We start from the raw sequence: 20,111 nt of genomic DNA, 5'->3' as shown, positions 1-20,111 counted from the left end.
TTACATGTATGTACTAGCCCTCAAAATATTCTAAAAAGACCTGGGGCCAAAGGGCTTTTACCTTAAAAACAGTAGGGCTGCACAGTATTTACTTTACTGACTGACCCATCAGCTGCTCTCTGTCCCCAGAAACAGTTCAGGAAGACATAAAAAGGATAATTAAGTTTCATTGTGGAAATAAGAGGGTAATCTGTCCAGACAAATCTAGGACCAAGTACTGAAAGCTGTAGTATCTGAATATAAAAAATGAGTAATTTTGGAGAAAGATGTCTATCAGGACTGTAAATTCAGAGAGTAAAAATGTAGCTTTGCTTAATAGACCATCTCTCTCTCCATCTCCCTCTAACTCATTTTCTTATTCTCTTTCTTCCTTTTGTGTTACTGCAAAAAAATGTGTGCAAAATCTGATATTGAGAATGCTTTAGCTTCGTTTCAATCTTCTATTCTCAAAATGTATTCTCACTGGGAAGATTCCCCCTGGGAGATAACCTCAGCCAAGGTTGTGGGGTGACTGATTTGCAGAGGAGCCACTGCACTTTGAGGTGGCTCTGAGGCAGCCAGGTCCCCACTCTTCTGAGGCTCTTAAAGATATTTGTGAGCTGCCATGAGAAATCACCTGGGACTCAGAGCAGACCACAAGTGCTTAGGACAGTGTTTTCTCTGCACCTTTTTTTTGCTGAGCAGAATTGCAGCACTATAAACAAATGTGAGTTTTGCCTCATTCTTAGGTCCTGTGAGTTATGAAAGCCCACTCCAGATGTAATGAATGTATAGATCATTTTGACCAGATCATAATCTATTAGTAAATAATGCTCTCTGAAAATACATAGGTGAAATAAAGAACTTCTTGCTACTATTGCTGTATTGGTATCAAGGATTACTGTGGAGGCCAACATGATCCTGAGGCTTTGTGCCACTGACATTTAAATACAATGCAGAATTAACTACAGGGTTTGGCTAGCAAATTCCCTTCTGGATTTGGATATTCAGGATTTACACTGTTGGAAACAGAACCCAAAACTATACAAGGCTTACCTGTGCCTTGGCTTCAGCTCACTGACCCTTCACTCATATTTATAGAATTTTTTCATTAGATTCCTAATTTTGGTGGTGATATTAATTAGCAAATCACACAATACTTTTCAGAATGATTAGTCTGATAGAGCAAACCCCTATAACACCTCTGACTTTTCTTCACTATCCCTGGAGGAAGCCCAAGGGTACCAGACTAAGACCTAAGGCAAATTGTCAGCACAGTCTATAGGCCATGGGAAGGTTAGGTTTAAAGAAGATGTCACTTTAGGGACATCTGTGTGACACATGCTGCAGTGTCCAGACATTGGAGACTATGTTTTTGCTCTAAATCTAGAGAGGAAGTCACTAGGAAAAAAAAGGGAAAGAAGCACAGGGGAATAAAAGTACTTTTGAAAGAGAAGAAATCTACATTTCAATGAAAATCCTTTCAAGGCATTTCAAATAAGAGTCTGAGAGAAATAATTACAAAGTTTGGAGAGAAAGAACGTTAGCTTTGATATCTTTTTCTTCTATGAAGCAATTAAAATAAGCAATTTTTCAAATACTAAGCAGAAAATTACTAATGGCTGAACCCAAAAGCTTTCATTTCCTTCTTGGGGCCTTTATTCTTCTAAAAAAAGACAAAAAAAATGTGAAGGTGGTTTTCCAGATAGATTAATGCATAAAGCAGTCGCTAGTTGGATGTCATAAAAACTACAGCAGCATAGAATAGCTGAGATTAAGAGCTAGATTTAAATCATGCAACAGTCCAGTTAATATCAATGTCTAATTAAGAAATGCATAAGAAGTCTGTAATGTTGATTTGATGGAGAAAAACTCTAATAGGGTTTCTTTTGGAATTTTCCATTTCAATTGCTGTGTGGACTTTTAATGGATGTCCTATCCAGTCTTTGGTATTAGCAGGAATCATCCTCAAATTAAAACCAAGGCCTAAAACGGAGCACAGGTAGACAAATTAGCTGGTCTGGGAAGCAGCCTGGGTAGAATGACAATGTGAGCTGAAGCCGAAATTTTTGTACAAATAAAAGAGAACAAACGTCTCAAATCTGGTGTGGAAACCCTCTCTGCTTCTCCTTTGAAAGAATCTAAAACCCTGTAATTTGAAACAATGCAATGTTAACCCATTTCCCCACCTCCCTAAGCCTGCAGAAATCCCTGACAATTCATACTTAGACACCTAGACCACTAAGCATTATTAATTAGTCTTTTTTTATTTAAAAGACTTTCCATAGTTATGCATATTAGTGGTGTGTAGAGGTGGGTTCTTCTCTGCTTGTGATGGGATTTAGAGCACACAGGTCCCTGTCATCATCAAGGAGCACCATTAATCTCCCACTCCTCTCTGGGTAACTAAATCTCTTCAACCCCTGGATCAAAACTAAGCCTGTGGCATCTTCTATGTCCCATGGATCATCCAAGATGTTTGGTCTCTAGATATGAAAGGGGAACTGGTTTTGAGCACATGACTAATGCCCTGAAGTTGCTGGAAGAGGAGCAGTGTAACTCTTAGTATAAACAAATCCACTTAGCAAAGAGGGAAAAGCACAGTGCTGGGTTAAAGCAGCAGTATATTTGTTATCACTGCTCTGTTGTTGCAGAGGGAATGATCTCAGGGATCCAGGAAGTTGGCACACTCAGAATAACCCCTCTGACCAATGTGTGCTGGGGAGTAATTTTAAAGTTCATCAGAACACATTAAAATATAATACATCGTCCATGGCAAAGCAAGGCATGTGATTCCATCTGTGTACAAGTCTCTTTCCAGCACAAAATCCATCCAGAGACCTTTCAGAATTATATCATTAAGTCTTGTCATGTCCACAGAGAGTGGAAAAGACTGGAGGAGAAAAGCAGAGCAACAGTGAAATTTTGGCACTTTTATTTTTGGGTCGTTGCCTGAAATGTCACGGTCCAAATTCATGCCTGACATTGTTCCTTTGATCCATGAGGCACAAATATGTCAGATTGAAGAGTGACACCATGGCCCTGGGGGATGTCCCAAGGATCTATCTCCTTGAAAGAGATGGGAACAAGGATGTTCTCAGTGAGGCATCTCCCTTCCCAGGGGTACAGAAGGTCTAATGTGAGGACACTCAGGCCATCAGAGGTTCTGGGTTTTTTACCCTGCTCTTGGCTGTAAGGCTGGGAGGTGCCATGGGTTGGGATGATGCTAGAGAATTGTTCAGGTGGAGTTCTAACAGGGTGCTTTGTCTGCAGCCTTTATTAGATTTATGCAATACTTAGGGAAAAAAAAAAAACAAGAGTATGAAACAGGCTGTCTTTTGCAAACACACACAACAGAAAAAAACCCAAACCTTAACTTGTTCAACACGCTTGAGAGCCACAAATTTTGTTACAGTTTTGCTAAATGAGAGGAATATTTCTCCCCTCCTCTCTAAAACCATCCTTTTAGACATTACTGCAGTCATGACCTCACTGCAGTTCCTGGATTCCTTCTGAAAAGATTAAAATGAACTAATACACAAATGATCTCATCCCAGCATAAAGGACATCTCACACAGGGGGGAAAAACTAATCAGGAGAACTTCAGTGATGCATTTGTAGTAGCAGTAGAAAAAGAACTGTAACACCACTGTGGAAAAACAAACTAAAGGTACAATGGCAGAGAGGCTTTTTTCCATCCTATGAGCCATTTGGATTTGTCCTACCTGATCCTGCCTGTCACACCTGTCATCCTTGTAGCTGTCTCTACATCTATCATCTTTCCTTTTTTACCTGCCTATATCTACAATTCCCCTTGTCTCTTCTGTGCCCTTCCCACCTATTTTAATATTCCTGGTAACTTTGAATTGTATACACTACTATTCTCAGCTACATCCAAAATGCATTTTGCAGAGCACCTTGCACAAAAGTATTCACACATACTTCATCTGTAGTTTATGTTATTCTGGGTTAAGAACATCTTTTCTATGTTTTCCTACAGTTCTCAGGCCAAGGGGTCATGGATGATGACAGCTCACATCGACTTTGGAGCTGTTGTATCTTTTAAGAGAAATCAGGAAGATGAGTTGGGAGACATGCTTTACTTTCTTTGGTAGGAGAATCTATAAATTAACATTTATGTAAGTGAGACTCTCACCACATTTTTAATGTTGTATCACATTTCGAGGCTGGAAAACAGAATATCTTGTAACTAGGTGATCTTTAAGGTCCTTTTCAACCCAAGCTTTTCTATGATTCTGTGACCTCCAGAACAAGATGAATATAGTGTTAATAATGCAATCTTATCTCTTGGCCATAGGTGCTCCTCAGCTCTGCCTTGAGGTGACACCATTAAGCAAGAGGTGACAAACCGGTTTCCTTTCTCAGGCTGAATGTCACGAAACTGCTCAGTTTTGGGGGGGTTGCACCCTGGCTTTTCAAGCAGAGATGTGCTGCTGTGGCCCCTTCCCACCCTGGCAGGAGGAGCTGGAACTGCTCATTTACAGCTGTGACATTTCTCAGGCAGGAAGAAAGGCAGAGGCATCAGGGTGCAGGGAGGAATCACAGCAGCCACCTTTAGACACCTCCGGAAAAAGAAACCTCCAGAACTCATCCAGGGGAATTGAGCTGCCAGGGTTAGACCTGGTACAAAGGATGGTGGTACCTTTCTATCCACCCAACAAGATTTGCTGCCCTTAAATGGGCGAGCAAATACATCCAACCCCAAATGCTCTGCAGCTGATAGCCCTGCTTCAATGGAGGGAGCTCTGAACAGGGATGAGTGCTGCAGCATCAGGAAAGTCCAAAAATCCCAAGGAGCGGTGCAGGGTATTTGTCACCAACAAGAAAACAGCATGTGAAAAGCTTGTGATTGCTGTCCCCAGCAGCCTCACTGGAGGCACACACTTCCCAAGGCAGAGAGGACTTGCAGAACTGGAGATCTTCAGTGAGATCTCTCCCCTAACCCTGCAGATTTACCAGGTCAGCTCAGTCCAGGCCAAAGTTGCCGGGAAAGGTCCTGGGCTCTACTCCAAGTTCAGTGCTCTATTGATTGGAAGGGGTATTTATTGTAGATCAGGATCTTGAGCCAAGACAGCTGAAGCTGCAAGGACTAAATTGTCTATTCCCAACCCAGAGATAAAACAAATGGCCAGTTTTAGCCTAATCATCACTTCTGTCTGAGGAAAGAGAAACTCTTTGAGGTAAGTTCCCTTGGATATAATTCTTTCTTTCTAGGTTAGAGAAGGGCTGCAGCTAATACATATCCTAAGTCATAATGTGGATTTGCACCTTTCCTGTTAAATATAGCTGGTTTATGTCCAAAGATTCCCTTCTCTCCCTAATGCTCACTCATATTGTTACAACTTCTACATTAGTTGCAGGTGTGAAATGCCAACTGATCCACACTTCTGTCAGCAGGGGAGTAATGTGTGTCAAAGGCCTGGTTCTCAGAGAGGAGGTCACCCAGATCTCCATTTGCACATCTGCTTTGCTAAACACAAAACTCTGGAGGTTTGAAAAGCTCCAATGTGCACAGAAAAATGAGATGTGATCACTGGGGGCCATACAGAAGGAGCTGCTTGTGCCTGTCATTTAGTAGGCAGGACACAGAATTTTCCCTCTGTACAAAATTCTTCCTGCATTACAACAGGTGATGTTTTCTTGTAAGTTCTATATTACTCTGCACTAATAGGACATTTTAAACACATGCATTCAAGCATCATTCACCACTGTGCACTGTATTTTTCCTCTCTCAGTTGACTATTTCTAAATTTTTTGAGAGGATAATGAAACCAATATTTATCCATTTTTATCCAAAATTAGAAAACAGCTGTATGCTGATGTTACCTGGATGTAACATCATGTTACATGGAATTTAGATCTTGTATCCTCACAGTAACCTAGCTGGATTAAAGAAAAGTGATTTCTAAAGCCCAGAGCATACTGGGGAGAGCCAGGAGCTGAACACATAGCTCAGAGCACGTTTCATGAGCACCTGAAATTCCAGCCACGAGCCTCTGCTGCTCATTATGGACATCTCCTCAAGGAAGGTGTTGAAAATAATTTTCACAAAAATCAGAAGAGATTCACTTTTAATACTGAGGAAGGAGAGCACTTGCATTTTTAAAAAAAGTTTGGTTCTGGAAAAGACTCTCTGTTGGTAAGTTGAGGAGCTGTGCTGTAGAGTGGCTCTTTGGCACTCATGGAAGTGTCTGTTGAATTCAGAGGTGGCCTTTCCCCTGAAATTTACACCAGAAATTCAGAAATTTCATCTTTGATCAGAACCTTCCTGAGTAATAGGAATGACATTGGTTTCCTTGGGCTGTACATTATAGATATGATAGACCCATGAAAACAAATGGAGAAAGGGATACTGATTTTCTTGGAATGAAATACAGAAAATTTGGACTTGGAAAACATTTGAATATAACATGCTGAAAGTTTAAAGAAACATTTTTAAAGAAACATTTTCCAAGAGCGTGCCTGTTAGTTTTATCTTCATTTTTGCCATGTATAATTACGAGAAACACAGACAACTCATAAGATTTTTTAGTTTCTGTTGAGAATTGCCTTTTCCAAGATAATTCTGTACACTATTACTTTAGCCCACTGGGTATCATGTAGGGAAGGTGTAAGATTATACACATGAATATTTCTGTCTACCACTTATGCGTGCTGAGACAATATCAACTTCTACTTTCTCCTGTCATTGGTCCTTATTCCATAGAGGATATTCTTAATTACCAGCAAGACAATTTGGTAATATCATGTAAAGTGTAACAGCATAATTTCTGTGATGATTTACACCTGCTAAGGATGTGAATACTGAATTTTAAAGCATATTTTAAGTTCAGAAGAAAGAGTGTTTTTTTCTACAAGACACTATTTCTATTTTTAATAGAAATACTCTAATTTATTTAATTTACTAGCACTGTTCTAAATGAAATGGAGCTTTTGAACATGAATACACCATTTTACACATTTTCACTGCCCTGAAAAATTTAGAGCACACTTCTGTACTGGATTAAATCAACTTGACTCTAAATGCCTAAACACTATTTTTGACAACTGTGCATGAGGGACGTGCCTGTACAGGGATTCTAAAGAATAAAAAACCTAAAAATATCTCAGTTGCAAAGAAAATTCCCTGCATTCCTTCTTACACTTCGTAATAGTGGTTATATATATATATCTTTTTTAACCCTCACAGGTTTATCCCTAATTCTGTTGGAAATAATTGAAATTATTCCATTGACTTTAACAGACTCTGTTTCCTGGATTAAATGTGAAATCTGTGCATTGGATTTGCTGGTGATGTCCCACTAATGAAACAGGTAATTTTATAAACATGTCAGGGAGGGTAAGTGCCCAATAAAAAGATGTCAGATAGGGATCCACAAATTACAGTCTATATGTAATGGAAATAAAACCAGGAATTCTTACTATGAGTCATGAATTTCTTTATAATTGCTTCCACATTTGGGGCAACTTTTTCCTAGGTTGTCTACAGAAACTCTGCAATTCTTGGGGCTTTTGATGGCAGTTATGATCACAGCAACACATTTCTGATAAAAATTACTTACATTGGGAAGGATTGTTTTTTTCTCAAATTGCTTTTCTGAGTCTTTATCTACAACTATTTTCTTATCCTCCTCCTCATTTTCTATTTCTAATATAAAAACAGGAGTCCTTATCAATTCAGAAGAGCAATAAAACTAAAGAAAATTCAGGAAGAACTGTAAAGCACAGTCTGTTTTAAAGTTCCAACTCAGATAATAAGACTCTGGTTTGTGCTGCACCTCACTCATGGACTCAGTTTTCCATAGTGCATTCAGTGTTGTAATAATGCAAATCAAATACAATTTTAATAACTCCTTCCATTAATGTTTTAAGACTGCAACACTTATGAGCATGATTCTAATTGCATGATTTTGCTACAGGCAAGTTTTATAGATCTGCCTGATCTTTGGATATTTGCACCGTTTGGATTATTTTAAATAATTAATTTTTGGAAGCATTTCAGCCTCAGTAACAACAGTTGGGTTTGATAGTGGTTGTCTTGTCAGTAATTGTATGTATCTGCTTCCATGCCAGGATAAACTAGATAAATTTAGAACTCTTTGGAAGGAGGTGGCTGAGGTTTATACCATGGCAAATGTTATGGAGAACGTTCTTAGGAGGAGAATATTTATAGACTATGTTAATAGGAGCAAAAGAGGTTTAAAGTGAATAACATTTTGTCATGCAGCACAATTAGTTAATTAAATTGCAAGACTTTCTGCCAAAAGAATACCAAAAATATAATCAACTTAGAATGCCATTAAACATTCTTGCTTTATGCAACTTCTATTGCCAGTCTCTAATGCACTGAGTGATAGGAACAAGGAAAATACCTCATGAGAAGAATTAGTTTGACTTATGACATTTTTCTGTATATCTGCTGGGAGTCTCTGCCACAGGGACCATAGAATCATGGAACCAGTAATGCTGGAAAAGACCTCTAAGATCATCAGTTCAGCCATTAACCCAACACTGCCAGGTCCATCACTAAATCCTGTTCCTGAGCACCATACCCATACATTTTTAAACACCTCCAGGTATAGTGACTGCATCTCTTCTGTGGGCAGGCTGTTCCCATGCTTGATCACCCTCTCAGTGATTAAATTTCCCTGATATCCAACATAAACCTCCCCTGGTGCAAATCAAGTCTTCTTCCTCTTGTCCTGTTGCTTGTTACCTGGGGGAAGGGACTGGCCCATACCTGGCTGCAGTCTCCTGTCAGGGAGTGACAAGGTCCTCCCTGAGCCTCCTTTTCTCCAGGCTGAACACCCCAAATTCCCCCAGCTGCTCCTCAGGTGAGGGCTGAGGGGCTTGCAGGACCTCTGGTGTCACCCAAGCACTGTTTTTAGCCAAGGTGAGTTGTTTGAAAGCTTGCTCCTCTCTCCAGAAACCCGTGTAAAACCTCAGGCTTTCCTGTCACTGTGCAAAAGGGGATGAGGAAAATGACAGGACGTGGGAAGAAGGTAAGTGAGGCAGCAAAAGTCACAAAGAAAGCATTTGCTGAGTGGCTGGTGAGGGCCCTTACCTTGACACTGTCCCCAGGGCTTCTCTCTAGTGGCAGGCTCTTGGCTCTCCTCCTTGTACATGCTGTTCTTCCCCTCGAGCATCACTTGAGATCTGCAGCAGAAGGTTCCCTCCTTCAAGATGAACAGAAACACCAACACAGTCTTGCCCACTCTTGATTCTGCATTTCTTCTGTAGAGAATTTACTCCAAATTTTGCTCATGACAAATGCCTACACAAGGCTTGGACAAACAAGCATTAAAAGTTGCAGTGGAAATTTACCTTTGGGGGGTTAAAAAATAGCTGTGAACCAAAAGTTGCTAACTGTACCCTGAGAGGTGATTTATTGCCTGCAAAAAATAACATTTTCTTCAATGAATATGGCTTGGCCCATCCCAACAGTGCAGGTCTTCCTGTGGGTTTGGGGAAAAAGAACAAAAAAAGAACATCTCATCTGAAATACCCTGAGTGCATTTTCTTTGCAGGAAAATGTTCTAACAGTTCTGTACAGTTTAAACACTGACAAAGAAATAATGCACAGGTTGTTCAAAACCTATGATAAACTTTTACTTCAACAGAAGCACTTTTAGTCAATCCTGTTTGAGAGGAATGAAAGGGGCCATAGGCACATAGACCTTTGAGAAATGGAAGTTTTCCATGAATGGATACTCAGAAGTATGGATAATTACAGCAGTATTTGAGAATTTCACTTCTGGATCAACCCAACATGAAGTTCTCGATTATTCTTTCCCAGAAGTCCTCCCAAACAAGAACAACCTAATATACTGAATTAATGACAAGAGTGGATTATGTCTAGATATTTCCATGAGAACTTTGTCCTGTAAAATGCCAAACAAGCAAAAAGGTTTGGACTGAATCACTCAGTTTTCATGAAGCTTTTCTGTTGAAAAAAAGGATGTTAAAGACTTTTCAAAATCATTGCAAGTGTCCCAATACATATTGTTATAACTGAACATATATTTGCTTTGAAATATATTTTGATTTTAATTTTTAATTTATAAGTGAAAGTAAGAAAAGAAAATGAAATATTTTGAAACTACTGAAGCAAATGGCTCAGTTAGATTTTTCACTTTTTAGCAGCTTATTGGTTAGCCACAGAATTAGCTGAAAAAAAAAATGAAATCTTGAAAACTCCCAAAGGACAGAAAAAAGCACTTCCCTGTCAGCTATAAAATGAATGAAAATTATAATGACATTTTCATTTAGAGCAGAGATTTACTAAAACACCCATATTTTCACAGAAGTTGCAAAGACTTGAACTCGGACACACTTTCTGTTTCTCCCCAGGTGTGATGCTTAATGAGAATGTTTTTACTAGACCTGGTCACCCACACTCTCAGATAAAGAGCTGGAGGTATTCCAGCCTCTACAGGGGTAATAATCTCTGTTTCATATGCTAGCACAGGAAGGAGGGCAGGAAGCACGAGCAGGAAATTTCACAGTTTTATTTCAAACTAATGTGTTTGAACAGAAAATTATAAATATTAAATAATTTAGAAGCGAGCTATCCAAGGACAAAGAGCCCCAGATGCTCTGAAGGGTTAATCTAGAGGGGAGAGAGGGAAGGCCTGTGTAGCTTCACTGTGCTAATGGTGTGGGGAAAGAACTTCTGAGATGCCTGCTCAATTTGTCAGGATTTTATCTTCTGAACTATTACCTCCAGCTTTCCCCAGAACACCCTCCCCAGCCCTTTTATCTGCCAGCTATCTTCAAGTTAACTGTCTGCCTATTGCCTCGGCTGAACCACACTAATAGTCAGCTAATTACACATGAACACTCTAATTTGCTTTGTCTTTCTCAAAAAACTCACGCGTGTGCAGGCATGCACGTGTGTGCACTTCTGCTCCTGCCGTGGAGCTGCACCAGCTGAGCCAGGATAACTTTTGATGCATTTCTTTTCTGCCCCCTCTGATGCTTCCCCCCACCAGGCCACCACCAACGCTTGTCATTCCTGATTTGCAGCATCACCTGTTGCTCCAACACCAGGCTCCTGTAGAGCAGAAACTGGAGCAAAGAAGAGAAATACGTGTTTGTCATTGAACTGAGCTGAGAAGAAGGAAGAGGAGAATGATAAGATCATAGCCTGCAGCACTTTGTTTATGAGAACATCCTTCCAGTGATATATGTCTGCACCAGGTGAAAGTATTGTGTCACCCCTAACATATTTTAAATGCCAGGGCTGTCATGCAAGAAGACAATGATGAACAAGTTTAAACAGAATATGGTTTTGTAGCCATGTACAGAGTTACCCTTTGAAGGTTTGCACTGGTAGTGCTTCTCAGCAAAATGTTTCCAAGCTCTGTTATATTCCCCTACAGAACCCTTCTCACACAGAATTTAAACTAAATGGAGACATTTCTATTGCAGGCAAACTGATGGGGTTATACATAAAGCAGTGCATTTCCTCAGGCTGGGTTTTCAGGCCATTTCTCACGTCCTCCCTGCCATCCTATCCAAGTTTGTCATAACTCCAGTCAGCATAGAGGCAAAGAAAGGTCTGAGGAGCAGGATCTGGCTTTACTGAGAGATTTACTCAGACTAGCCCTAGCATGCTCCTGTGGACTGAATTCCCATTAGCTGCTGCAGCTCCCAGACCACATCACCTGCTTTAATTCCACACTAAAGAATTCCCTTTGCGTGCTCCGAGGCTGCCTGGCCTGGTGGGACGGGGTAAGCAGGGTTATTTGGAGGATTCTCTTCCAAAGTGCACTCCTGGGCCAAGTGGAAGGCTAATGCAGAAGCCTTTCCTCACCAGGCAGATATGCCCAGAGCTATCATCACATGGCATTTTTCTTCCCAGATATTTATCTGGAGCTCAACTGCACAAACACCATCCCCACGTTATAACACCATTGCACAACAGCACTCACTGACTGGCTCAGACTGACAGCTCAAATTGAGCCTTGGGAAAGGCAACATCCAACACATGATACTGAGAATGGGCATGACCATATCCACCTTGGATTCAGGTGAAAGAGCTTTGGCTGTGTGTGTCACGTGGGAATGAAGGCAGCCGTGACACCGCGGAGTTGCAGGGCTTTGAGGAAGACTAAGGTCAGAGCCACTCCATGACCCATCCAGGACAGCATCAATAACTTTACAAGACAGAGGAAAGGGAGCTTCTGATTGCCTGAAAAAACCTTCAAGGAGGTAGGATTTCTCAAGTACTTATTAAGGTCCTGTGTGGGCTCGTGTTAACGCTTTCAGCATCTGCCCCTCAGTTTTCCTTTCTGTAAAATGGACATACCTTGTTTTCCTCACAAGGTTATTAGGAGGATTTTCCAATTAAGGTTCATCATAGATGAAAGTGACTTGCAAACAGTATAATCACCTAGCTAAAAATGGTCTCCAACTTCTTTGGGCAGAATGTGAGTTTTTGTAGGGACTAGTCACAGTGTCCAGCTTAACAGAAGGCTATGGGATCACACTCTGCATCTTTAAGACAGAGTTTACTTCTGAATCAGTAAATGTACTAGACAAAGCAGCCATTATTTATGCATTCCTGCATACATGGCAAGGTGAAAATAATAGAATAAACATCATATACTTCATTATGATATCGGTTTACACTTCCAGGGTACACAAAAAGAGACCATTTCATCAAGCTAATTGCCTGAAAGTAAAAGAGAGAGAACTTTAGCTATTAGTCTATTATGGGGCTTTTTTCTTAATCACAAATAGGGGCCGTGTGTCCCCAGGGGGATGTGTATTCTAATTTACAATTGAACTACAGATCAGAGCAATCAATCTTGTGCAGCACTTTTACAGTGTAATTGCTGCAACATAACAAATAAAAAAAAAAAAAAAAGAAAAAAAAAAAGAAAAAAAAAAAAAAGCAGCCTAAGTCGAGTTTCAGCTTGAGGTGGAGATATTTACCAGGCATTGGTTCGGGGGTGGGAGGGAGGCAGAGAGAGGAGAGAGGCGCCAAAGCCATGAATATGCAATGAGGGCTCATTAGTGCCCCAGTGTTGCCATGACGAATGGCATTATCCCCAGACTGGTGCAGCCTAAACATGAATTTTATAACGACCCATTTATCATGACTTGTCATGGGTTTCTTTACTGTACTTTCTACTGACTCTCACACCTTCCACCATTAGCACCTCAGAATCCCTTCCTTTTGTTCTTTTATCTGATTCCATCTTAGTTTTTGGTAAGGATTCTCAGTCCATAAGGAGAGGAGGGCTGCAATTCTGGTGTTCAAGAGTTCAGAGCTCCCCTAGATGAAGACCCACTGCCAAACTGTTGGTGGTCTTCAGTCCACTTACAGTGGCTGAGTGTCCCCATTGTCACAACATCTGCAATCTTGTCAGTTGACTCAGCAGAAAGGTCTTGGATTGACCGAGCATCCAGACTATCTTTCCACTCTGCCAGATGTGATGGATGAATCTGTTTTGTTGACCTAGGCCTGTCTCCTCCTCAGCCCACTCCAGCTATGTGCACAGTGTAACAATCCACCCCTCGTCTTCACATTGGAAAAGGCACAAAATCAGATAAATAAACAAAAACTGCTTTCTCCCCAGTTTCACTTAAATGGAAAAAAAAAAAAAAAAAAAAGTCCTAGGTGTAAAACCTAACTGATAGGGAAAGCATTTAGTTTATGGGAGGAAGCAATATTAGTCAACTCTACAGGAAAACAAAATCACTGTGAAGCAATTAGTGTCTGGCTTTAGCTCATTTTTGGTCACTGCACGTTGTCTCTGTTTTACTGCTGTCCCTTTGGCCTACCAGATCCCACATTTAATATACCACTGCTTATAAAGAAATCCCTGTGGCTCAGAAGGCTGAATTGCCACTGCTGGGCTAGGGCCTGCTCTCTAGAATATAGAGGCTTTCATTTCCCAAGTTATGAATCTGACATCTCATGGCCAAATCCATGCCAGTTTATTTCTGGGAAGTCTGTCCTCATTATTTACCTCAAATAGTTTCACTGTCAGTCTGCCTTTTCTTTTTCTCCACTGTGAAGTGGCTGGAGTATCTGAAAGTATCAAGCCCCTCTCTGTTGGATTTTACATTTTTGCTATTACAAGAATTTGTCTTTAGGGATAGAAAAATCAAGCAACTTATTTTCAGCTATTAGTTGGATAGGATTCCATGTTCTTAAACAAGTTGTGAGCTCCCATGATCTCTGAAAACAACTCTCCTGAAGTCTTACATCAGGGTAGTCCTACAGTTCTTTCATTACTCTACTGGAGTTTGAAAATATTAAAAGGCATCTAAGGTCCCAGGCCAGCACTTTATAGAGTCAAAGTCTGCTGATGTAGCCCTCAAAACCTCCATTTCTTCCACAAAATCTGCACCTTGCTGTTATTGTCTCCAAGACAGCCACGTGTTTCACCAGGAGCAGTTTGTCAAAGCCACAGTCCATTATCCAAAGATTCATCACAGGTTCCCACTCTGGTACACGTGGAAGAGAGGCTGGATGTCAGAAAGGGAGGACAAAAGACAAAGGAAAGCTTCCTCTCAGAAAGGTGCATTTGGGAAATGACACACCTTGGTTGATCAGGGCATAGCTGATTAGGCCAGCAAATAATTGCCATTTTGCTTTTTTTTCTTTTTCAAACCCATCTGTGTTCCTTTGGAGAATATAGATATATATAAAAATATATGTATGTGCAACTTTTTAAAGCCCCAGACAGAATCTTCCACAAGTCCATGACCTATGATGGAGATCTCCAGCTCCCACTACAATACAATGTTCTGTTAATTATCAGGAGACAAAAGAAGAATAGAAATCACTCTTAAAGAAGCAAACCAGAAACGACGTCTAATATTGCAGAAAATGTCCACTGTCTTCACAAGGGCTCAGGACAGCAAATATTATCATTATTCCTGAGAATAAATGTTTTCCCTGTGACCCAGGTGATCTGATCACCTATTGAGTGGAGAGCTGTCACAAACAATGTGGTTTAATTAAGTTATTTTAATTTAGCTCCTATTAGGAGTACTAAAACTGACTGTGCTCAGTCTCTAAGATCAGGTTGATTCATCTGATCCATTATCTGTAGTTTATGTGATGGAATAAGCAGATTCCTGTTTGAGTTGGTTGCAGGAACCCACAGGTCCAATCTATGGAGGTTATTCCATTATTTTTATATCAGTACTTGCAGCTCCCTTTGAGAAGCAGGCTCATCTTTCTTCCACTCACCTCATGGAGGAGGCAAACATGGAAACAAGGAATGTTAAGGGCCAGCCAATGCAGGTGACACCAAGCTCTGTGTCACCTTAGCACCCAGTACCACTGGAACCACAGAATCACAGCAGAGTTTTCTAGGTTGGGATCAACAACCATATGGAGGGCAGCTGTCCAGGAAAGGAAAACCTTCACTATTCCTCAGACAACCCACAAATGGCAATCATTAAAATAAAATAATTGCAATCTTTAAAATATTAAGTCCTTGGTTCTAAACTGACAGGACTCTAATGATAGGAAACACACAAATTTCAGGAGGAAAATGTTATTTTCATTGTCATATGAATCCAGCTTCCAATAAAGTATCAAATTTGAGATTGTTTCATAGAGAAATTAAGAAATATAAGCTGTATTTTCATGTGGAAGAAAAATCTATAAAGTGGAACTAATTGTTTATCCTGAATTTAGGGTAATTTTTGTGACCAGATGCTGTAGGATCAGAAATAGGCTGTCAACAGACTCACTCATGAAAATTCTTCATTAAAAATATATATTTGAATGTAATAAAATTCTGACCATACAGTAAAAATCTGCGAAATTATATATGCAGTAGTTTTCTGCATTTACAGATAGAATCCATAAACTTATGGAAAAAAAAACCCACTGAGTAAAACTTCAGGTGTGATCACTATTTAATGCTTTTTAATGTCCTTTCAACTGACATATATACAAGAAAAAGAAAAAAAAACCCATAAACCCAGACTCTATTTCTCTGTGTAAAGTGATGCTCTTTTAAAGACATGATAAAATTCTAATCCTGAACACAAAACTCCTTCTGACTGAATACTGAAGTGTTTGAACACCCAGGCAGTGCCAGGGACACATCCTTATGTGCTAAATAAGGGCTGACCAGCCCTTTTTTCTACTTTTATGGAGAAATTCATCCCTCCCTTTTTAGTTCTGTTTCAAATATGACCTAATATTTTTTTTTCCTCTGTTCAAGGCTTGGCTTCAGTCCTCCTACTTCAGCTTTGTCTTTAAGGCTCCTCACCATTCTCCAAGTGGAGCCAATGGCTTGCTGCTCCCCACCTTTAAACAAACAAACACAATGTCCTTCTTCCCCCTTCCTCCCCACTTTCTTTAATGACATCTTCAGTCATTAATGAGTTAATAAAAATCTCAAAGTCATCTGGGAATAGATAAGGGGGAAGAAAGAAGAGTATTGTACACATAATGACAGGCTCCCTGCTGGCCCTAAGATGTCATGGGTCAGCCATGTCAAGAATGTGTGTGCCCAATCATCTGCTGATTTTTATCAGCAAGGCCTGGAGCAGAATCTGACACGGCCAGTTTGGGAGTTACAATGAATAAACAATGACTTCTTGGGTTGTTGGAGGCTGTGTGATGGAGTGAGAGGGTTTATATATACTAAAACATGATGACATTAGCAATCAATATACCAATTACTGGACAAGTTATTGGACGAAGAATGCACATGTCCTGAGCTTTGTGCACTTTGAACATGCTACCAGCAAAGGAGACCACAGAAATCATGTTAATTAATCCATTTCAAGCTTGGTATGCTAATACCTGATGATGACTTGAAGTTTCTGAGAGCATGAGGTAGAAAAAGCCTTGGTCTGATATAGCACATTAAACATTTTAAATATAAGACACAAGCCTGACAAATTTATTTTTCCTTAGGACTTGTGGAAGAAAGGAATAAATTTTTTCAAGTGACAACTGAGATTCTAACAGACTTGAATTGTTCTCTATAAAATTTCACCTAAACACCCTCAGCACACTACACTAATGTAATCACTGAGAAGTTAGAACACATCTCTTACAGGCTGGTTAAGGAAATATCCCAACAACTCACACCTGCCTAGTCTTAAGTAGAGAAAGGAAGATAAAACTCTCACACGCTTTTTTATTTCTGTGTGACTGGAAATGCATTTCTGCATCTGATCAGTCTCTTACATTCTTGAGTGTGCTCAAAATATTCAGTGTTTATGAGTTTGTCTTCTCTTATTCTGGAAGTGATTGTGAAGATAAAGTGACAGTATTTTAATTGAAGCCAGAATAGAATGGGATTATATGTCACCTAATTCCAAGTACAACGTGGAAGAAAACAAAAGTGGAGATCAACACTGCATGCAGACCTAAACTGGAGTTAAATGGTGTCAGCTCTCCATTAAGATGGACAAGTCCATGATCTACTGGAAAGCTCATGGGTTTTGCCCTGAGATGCATTGTTAAAATGATGTGGGAAAGACAGGTTTTATGATGGTTCTCCATCCTTTTCTGTGTCGTCTCTGAATGACAACTTTACTGCTATCTGGAAACAGCAGTGCCACAGACCCTCTGACTTTTGCTCAGGTGGGAGCAAACAAGGCAGGGTGTAAATATAAAATTTAACTCTGCCTGCCAGGGCATCAACCAATGCAGCAGAAATTGTGCAGAAGTAGGGAGGAGAAGAGTTCAGACATCAGAGTGGCTCTGTGTACTTGCTGTGTGTCAGGGGCTGAGTAAAATCTGCAGACACATCTCTTTCAGACCACCTTTGTGGTGTTACTCTAAATTCAGCCAAATCTGCTCCTGCTCCCCAGAGCACTAAGCCCTGCTTAGAGTTGTGTTGGCTGGTGATGGCAGAGGAACCAGCCTCAAAGAGGAGAAATAGCTGATTCCATCTGGTTTTAACTGCAGTTAAGAAGAGCTCAGCTGGATCCTTCCAAATGGCTCTCCCCTTCCCATTGAGGAAGTTCTTGAAAAGTTTAAAAGTGAATTTGTCCAGCATGTGTGATATGAATAATGAAATGCTTTTAAATGTAAATGTTTCATAAAATAGCAGCATTACCATACATTGCAGTGAATACAGTTTAAAAAAGCCAACTCAATAATCCCTCCTCTGTAATTTACAATTAACTTTTTGCCTCAAGGTAACAGCTACATTCACAAAAATAATGGTAATAGATTGACCTTGTTATGAATGGATAACAAGCTGGAAACAATATAGTTTGTCACAGAGCATTAACTGTTACTGTTGAAATTGTAAATAATGTGTATAGAACTTACAGTGTAAATGGCTCCCCTTAAAAATATTAATTATGTCAATTAAACACTTGATGCATAATGGATTATTCTCAAACCTATTTAAGTTCATGTCAGACTGAGTACACCATTTTCTAAGATCCCATTCCCAGACTACTGGAAAAATCTGTGGCTGTGCTTTGACTAGTCCAGGTGGACAAAGGAATATTGTCTTAAATTAAAGATATATGGCTGCCTCTTCTGTTTATATTTCTCACTGCTTTTTGTCATCAGAAGGTGAGACTGTTTACAGACACAAGGCTCTTCTGAAGTGTTTTCAGGCTGCTTTGGAAACTGTTGAAAAGCAACCCTCACCCAGCAGTGCTGGCAGTCACTGGAGCATGTCCATGGGATGCAGAGAACTCCACTGGCTTTTGTGCTGGAATCACTGGTGATGGGGCAGAGGACAGATCAGCTTTACACCTGGCTGGTTCCTCTCACCTAAGTGATCTAACTCAGCATTCTCAAGCCAGTGAAAGCTGAGGGTGATGCTGTTCAAATCTCCTCCTTGTGTGTCCTTTGGAGCCCGGGCTGTGCTCACCCAGGAGAAGGAGGTTGCTATCACATGGCTTTAGGGAGTATTCCAAGTTGATATATAACACATGGCTTAGACAAAATTAGTTTTCTCCCAGTGCCTGATGGCCACCAATTCATGAACATGACACTGAAATGTACTTTTTGTGCTTCCCAGACACAGCTCCTCAGCTGTAGCTCAAGACTGGACTTAACAGCACAATACTTCAGTGTTCTGGCCAATTACCACGTTGCCTTATAAAGGAAGGATTCCCACTAGATTATCCACATAGAGAAAGTGATACTAAAGTGACAAGCCACCAAGAGGTCAAATAACCAGTTGCCAGAAGTTAAAATAACTAGACTGTGGAGCAGCAGTATCTGAGGAGCTGGCATGTGTCCCAGGACTGGTTGTCACACAAATGAAAGAAAAGACAGCTGGAATCTTTTTGGATTGACTGTTATTTTCTGCGAATATAATGTAAATCTACCACTCTGGTTTTTCAACCAGACGCCTGAACTGGGAGTTGAGAAACTGATTCAGTAAAATACAAGGTCTCTTTATATCTCATTTTTCCATGTGTGAGTTTCATCTACTTTGTTTAGCTTTATCCTTTGGGATCAAGGACTGTTCAGACTGTCTGAGCACAAAGAGTCTGATTACAGTTTGGGCTCTCCAGTAATCCAAGCAAATACATTACATCCTCCCTTGCCAAAAGGTGTGTTCTCCCATCTGGGCAGCAGCAAAGTCTCCACAAATGTGTAACTGAGCAGGCACCTCTACCCAGCACAGAGACAGAATCCAGCCAGGCTGGGTAGGGCACAGTTGGATTTCCCTCCACCCAGCGATTTTCCCTGGGCAGCTCTTGTTTCACCATCAGCTAAAGTTTAGCTCTCTGCTATACATTCAGTGCCATCTCTTTAAAGATGTATATCTGAGTGGGCAAGAAAGTGAGGGATTAGCAATGGGCAGAGGTCAAGTCTGTCAAGACTTTAAGCATGTTGTTGGTTGTAAAAAAGATTACGTTACTGGCAGCCCTTTGCCAGATCAGTACTTCGATGCCAAATGTTAATCCTTGCTGGGGACAGGATGGCTTGTAAATGTTATGGGAGAACACAGCTTTTCCTGTAGAAAACAGGCATTTATGGTTAAAACATGGATTGTTTTCTCATGCTTGTGTTTGCATTTCATGCCAAATCACTCTTGCTTGCTATGAGCTTCGCTTCAGTACTTACATTTAATCACTTAAGGTCTTTATTTGTATAGTTGAGGAGAGAATGGTTGAGTTCTTGAAGAACTGGGGAGTAGAAG

General features: G+C 40.3%; 1 long non-coding RNA gene across 1 annotated transcript; it reads left to right on the top strand.

Annotated features, from left to right (window-relative positions):
- Positions 1 to 146: 146 nt before the first annotated feature.
- LOC130257153 (uncharacterized) lies at positions 147 to 19,370 on the top strand. The gene is made up of 3 exons (XR_008841274.1): positions 147 to 7,313; positions 8,927 to 9,002; positions 11,026 to 19,370. It is a non-coding gene; the product is annotated as an uncharacterized LOC130257153 (long non-coding RNA).
- Positions 19,371 to 20,111: the final 741 nt, after the last annotated feature.

Source organism: Oenanthe melanoleuca, chromosome 10 (assembly GCF_029582105.1).
Source record: "Oenanthe melanoleuca isolate GR-GAL-2019-014 chromosome 10, OMel1.0, whole genome shotgun sequence".
NCBI lineage: Eukaryota > Metazoa > Chordata > Aves > Passeriformes > Muscicapidae > Oenanthe > Oenanthe melanoleuca.
The sequence above is the reverse complement of the archived record's forward strand: the minus strand, read 5'-3'. Positions and strand labels throughout refer to the sequence as shown.